Source organism: Capricornis sumatraensis, chromosome 22 (genome assembly GCF_032405125.1).
Source record: "Capricornis sumatraensis isolate serow.1 chromosome 22, serow.2, whole genome shotgun sequence".
Lineage (NCBI taxonomy): Eukaryota > Metazoa > Chordata > Mammalia > Artiodactyla > Bovidae > Capricornis > Capricornis sumatraensis.
In genome coordinates this window covers 25,495,754-25,501,683 of record NC_091090.1, presented here as the reverse complement: position 1 = coordinate 25,501,683, position 5,930 = coordinate 25,495,754, and positions in this window count along the sequence as shown.

Below are 5,930 nucleotides of genomic sequence, written 5' to 3'. Positions count from 1 at the left end.
AGAAAACATCTAGCTTTATACTCAGCCTAAATAAGCGAATTGAAAGCTAGTTTTCTCATCCAATTATCAAGCAAGGGAGACTATTGGAAAACAGAGGATTTAATTGCCATTTTCAGCCCTAGGAGTGAGCAATTTAAATCAAATGACAAGCGACTTTTTAAAGAGAAACCAATGTAAAAGAGACTGAGGAAATACTCCAGATCTGAGTTAGCCAATCTCTAAATAATGAGAGGGAAGTTTCCTGCAGAGTCAAGCATTCCAGAAAATACCATCATAAATCACACATTTTCCCCACTCTGGGATATGTCTAACGACAGTCCTGTCTTCAGCAGGAAAAGGTGCTGGTGTGGCGTGTGTACTCACGGCATCCAGGAAATCCCGCAGCCCAGCAGGGGGTCGGCGCTGGACTCCCCCCAAGGGCGCCCCACCATCACTGTGTCCACCCTGGCTCCCCCCACGATGTCAGCGGCTGTGATCTATCTTCTCCATGTTTGAAAGGAGGCCGAGGAGGCCCTGGTGCTCACTAGCCTCGGTGAGAAGCCGATGTGAGAACTGTAAACCTGCCCTGGGTTTCGAGGCTTGTGTAAGTCTGTGATTCATTCCTCAGCGGGTCGGTCAAACACGCCTAAGAGAAATTACAGGTTCCTCTCGTCTGAAACAAATCCATTAAAATGAGTCAGTTGTTTGTCCTTTCTTTCCTCCTCTTTATCTCAGATAATCACATGAGACTGTTGCACCTACTGGGGTAATGAGAACTCAGACAGGCGGGTGGTAAATGCAAGATTCTGCCACTGTTGTTGTTGATGTTAAATTGTTAAAAGGAGACCCCATTTTTGCCTGTACTGATGTTAAACTTGGAAAACACTGGCTAGGACATGATCCAATCCCTGCCTTAACACCAAAAATATCTTTGGTTTATTTTCTAATGACTTGTCCAAGGAGTTCTTACTGAGGCTCTACCTTGGTGCACAGCCATGGGGAATTCAGATGGAGAATTTCGCCTGTGGGAAACTTCCCTTGGTCTGGCTTGGGGCAGGGTGGTCAGTTGGATTGTCCTTGTCACCCCCAAATGGTCCCACACCTCCCACTTCTAGCCCCTCCCATTAACCTACCTTCCTGGCTCCTCCATATAACTGTTGCAAACTTTCATTTGACTATTACCAGGGGAGATGTACACATGAAGAAGAAATAAGTGAGAGGAGTTTTGTTATGTCTGTTGTACTCAGGAGGCTCAAGGAGACGATGCCTGTGGAAATAGGTCATTCCATTTAGGTCATTAGTTAAGTACCATGTCATTTGGAAATTCTGAAAAATCAGTATCATCAAACTTTGGGTTGTGTAATCAGAGGACTTTATTAAACATTCTATGTACAAAGCACCTCATTCTGCTCTTTGGACATACAAAACAAGTGACTTATCGAGTAACAAGGGTAAATCTGTCTCCAAAGGCTTATGGTCTTATCTGGGAAAGAAAATATATGCACACAAGAAGGCTAAGAGTAAATAATACTACACAATAAATACTGACTCAACAGTGAATGGCCCAGATATACATATTGCAAGAAATCAGTGGAGAGAATCAGCACTTCTGGTTGGACTGATTAGGGAAGACTTTAAAGTGATGCACAGTTCAGACACAGAAAGCCCTGGATACATATATAGTCTCTGAAATATACTCTTTCCAGGGCAGGATACCAAGTAACACAATTCTGTAAACACTGAATGAAAAGATCCTTCAGTAGACTTTGCTGGCTGGTCACCCTGATGAAAGAAACTGAATCCAATGCTCCACACTTTCATTTAGATGCCAGTGAACCAAGACTTCCCTGGTGGTCCACATTTCTGAAGCAGGGGGCACAGGTTCAATTCCTGATCAAAGAACTGAGATCCCACATGCTTCATGGCCAAAAAAATTTTTTAAGAAAGAGAAGAAATTAGATAGTGAACCAACTCCTATGAGAGTGTCTCGTCCACACTCATGCAAAAGGTCATGGCTGTTTGCTGTTTGTGTGTTTGTTGCGCATACATGAATTCATAGGTACTCTAATACAAACAGCTTACATTTTAAGGCTAATTATTCTTTGCCAAGTACTATTCTCAGTATTTTATCTACATTTGTTCATTTAATCTTTCCAATAGCCCTATAGGGTAAACTCCATTATTCTCAATTTCTGGTTGGGAAAACCAAAGTCCCAGGAATTTAAATAACTGTCCCAACGAGTATCAAGTACTAAGTGCTCTGCCCAAGAATCTGCCTTAGACACCACTAGCACCAGTTTCTCCTTGAGCCACCTGACCAAGTCACTTCCTTGGTAAGGTGAGAACAGGGTGTTCCACATATCTCCACCCTGGGTCTTCCACGGTCAGCCTGATCCACGCAGTTCTTTGTCACCTTTCAGGATGGGACAGACTGAAGTGTGGGCCGCAAGAGGGAGGGTGGACTTCACCAAGGGATCGTCAAATGATAGTGGGGTTTCTCTGTTAGCATCCATGAGCCTTTATTTAATAATTTTTTATCTTTAGGTCACACCATGCAGCAAGTAGGATCTTAGTTTCCCTACCAGGGGTCTGACCACCCCCTGCATTGGCAGCGCTGAGTCTTAACCACTGGCCACCAGGGAAGTCCTCCAAGAGGCTTTCTTAATGAATAATAACCCCAAGATAGTCTTTTGCACCTCCTCTCTCAGGGAGTGAGTGCATGGGAGCAGAGTGTGCTTTCACGTGAGATGTGGTTGCCAAATACACAGTACAGATGAAAGGCCAGTCTCTCCCTCTCTCTTGTGTTCAGACTTTCCATCTGCAAATGGAGGCACTTGGACTCAGTCTTTTCTAAAGTTTTTTTCAGAATTATAAATCCTAAAACCATCTAGCTCCATGACATTGCGTCCTTCTTTCAATATGTTGATTTGGGGCAAGTGACCTTTCTTCATATGGAAATCTCTGCATCGGGAAAACCAGGACTGTGTCTGCTCCATTCTGTTCCCTTGAAGAGACCCTACAGAGATACTGGGAAATGTCAAATTAAAGCTTCTTTCTGACTTCATTTGCAAAGGGTGCAATTGTTGTCCCAAGATGAACAATACCACTTAGAAGATGACTCATTCTCCCGGTTGGTATATTTTCCTACCTTCTGATTATTATATTTTTGCTTTCTTAAACGTTCCTACTTAGAGGAAATTTTCTATAGTAAAAAAGAGAGAGAGAGAGAATAAAAAAGTTTTACTACAGTTTTCTGTGTTTAAAATTAAAAAAAAATGACACCCCTGATTCACAAAGTGAGTTGCCCTTTTCCATTTGTAATGTAACACATTAATACTGGTTTGTTTTGTATAACTTTAAAAACTTATTTATTTATTTGGCCAGGCAGGGTCTCAGTTGCAGGATGTGGGCTCTTAGTTGCAGCATGTGGGATCTAGTTCCCTGACCAGGGATCAAACTTCAGCCCCCCTGCATCAGGAGCTTGGACTCTTAACCACTGGACCACCAGGAAAGTCCCAGTACTGACTTCATGGGGAGATAACTAAGGGCTACTCATTGCCCCTTGCCCTTTATCCACTATTTTTTTTTCCTTCTGTATCTGATTGTGTGCTTGCTTTAAAAAGGACCTTTTTTTTTTCCAGAAGGATTTTTATTTGTAATACTGTTCTATTATCAGGTGGCTCCTGATTTGAATGTTGAATTTGTTTACATACAAGGTAAGAAAATCAGTAGCTCTCTAGTTGAAATATAATATTTCTCCTTTCTCATCCCAGATTTCAAAACACCATATTGTTGGTGGGGGTTCATCTTACATGGGCTTCCCAGGTGGCGCTAGTGGTGAAGAACCCGCCTGCCAATGCAGGAGACAGGACACATGTGTTCAATTCCTGGATCTTGAAGATCCCCTGGAGAAGGGCATGGAAACCCTCTCCAGTATTCTTGCCTGGAGAAGCCCATGGACAGAGAGGCCTGGCAGGCTACATCCCACAGGGTGACAAAGAGTCAGACACCACTGAAGCAACTTAGCACAGCAAGCACCTCTTACACAGTCAGAGTAGACAGAGAGACCCTGGGTGGCTCTGTAGTCTGGAGGAGAAAGTCCAAGGCTAGGAACCAACAGACTTGGGTTTTTACCTCTGGCTCAAATCTCTATCAGCTGTTACTTGTCACTCCAGCCTTCAGTCTCCTTAACTTAAACACCTTTCTGGTTCAAAAGCTCAATGCTTTTTGCTTGGTTCACGGCCAAAAAAGTTGTATCTAAGCCCACGCTAGGCTGACCATGCAATCAATTTAAATGTGGAGGAGTGGAACATATTGGCCCTTGAATTCTTTTTGTCCAAAGAACAATGACCTACTTAGAATCGGCCCAATGTTGGTGACTATGCATGAGGGCCCTCCCTCAGCCACCTATAGAATCTAGCTGGGTGACATCCCTGGCCACCACTGCCAAGACAAGCCAGTGTTCTCTTCCTGATTCCAACAACACGAGGCTGGAGACCCTGGCAAGACCAGGATTCTGGTGTCCGCTGTTGGATACCCAGCATGGCATATATATGTAGACAGTGGATGTGGAAAACATCAGCAACACAGAACAGCTTAGACAGAGGGGCTTTCCATCCTCTCTTCATGCTCTCCTCTGTCAGCACCACCAAGAGGGAGGCGTCCTTCATACTCTTCGGAGGCAAGAAGACACGAATCAGGACGTTTCTCCTGGGGTCTCTGCCACTCCTGAAATGTATGACCTGGTCAAGAACAGACAATCACATCTTTAACATACAAGCAGCAACATCTAAAAGCATCATGACAACTGTCACGGATTGACTCTTTCTTGAACAAAGAAGCCCCTTTGGGTAGAGCCCCCTTGGCAAATGAAGATTCGCTTCCCTTTAAGTCCCTTGGGAATCCAGGAATCAGCTTTGCTCTCTTGTCTGCAAAAGCTGTTACAGAACGTGTCTGCCTCCAAGTTGGACCATGCCCTTTCCTCTTGGAAAAGACCTCGTTTTTGACCAAGGCCCTGGGTTGCTGCAGAAGATCTCAGCCACACTGGCTACTAGAGCCCTGATGTGCTGGGATCAGGGAGGAAGGCTCTTTCTATCATTCTTTCTCTGGCACTGTACATGTGTCTGTGTGAGTCTGTGTGTGTGTTGCTCTCTCTGTTTCTGTATTTCTCTCTGTCTCTCTCTGCATCCCTCAGCCTCTCTCTGTATCTCTCTGTCTCACTGTGAAAGTAGGGGTCCTGCTGTAGATGTCTCCATCTCCCTGCCTGGTCTTCTGTCTCTAGATCTAGAGGGACACAGAGACAGAGGATTGGAAGTCCTGACTGCACATGTCTGATTGCTCTTCCATCTCTGAGCTGCCATCTCCTGTCACTAAGCGTCCCTGTCTGTCTGTCTCCCCCTGTGCCTCCCTTCCCTTTCTTTCTCTCTGTCTCTGACCCTCCTGCAAATGAAAACTGACTTCTGCATTATCTCCAAGGCCTCCCACAGACAGTGTGTATCATAATTCCTTGATCTTTGAACACTAGAGAAGACAGAGGGTGACCGTAGGAAATGTGGGGATGTTGTTGATGTCATGGAGGATGTCCTGGGGATGGGGAATAAAAAGGAGGGGAAGAAGGAGCAGCTGGGACCACAGATCCCTCTGCTCACTCCCCTCTCAAAGACTCAGGCCGATTTACAGGCACTCCCGCAGGACAAGCCTGACTGTTTTACAGGGACAGCAACAATTTCAGACGTCCAAGAATTAGAAGTGTGAATATATCTCCAACCAGAGCTAGGTGAGAGTAGATTGCCTGAGAAGAATCATTTCAATCAAGAAAACATCATTTCTGATTAGCATGAATCCAATTGAGATTTTTTTTTTTCCCCCAAGAAATGTCACATACAGGCCATGTATATGGAGTCCCCTGTGGTGTGTACTCACCTCCCAAGTTAGGAGTATAGCCTGGCTTA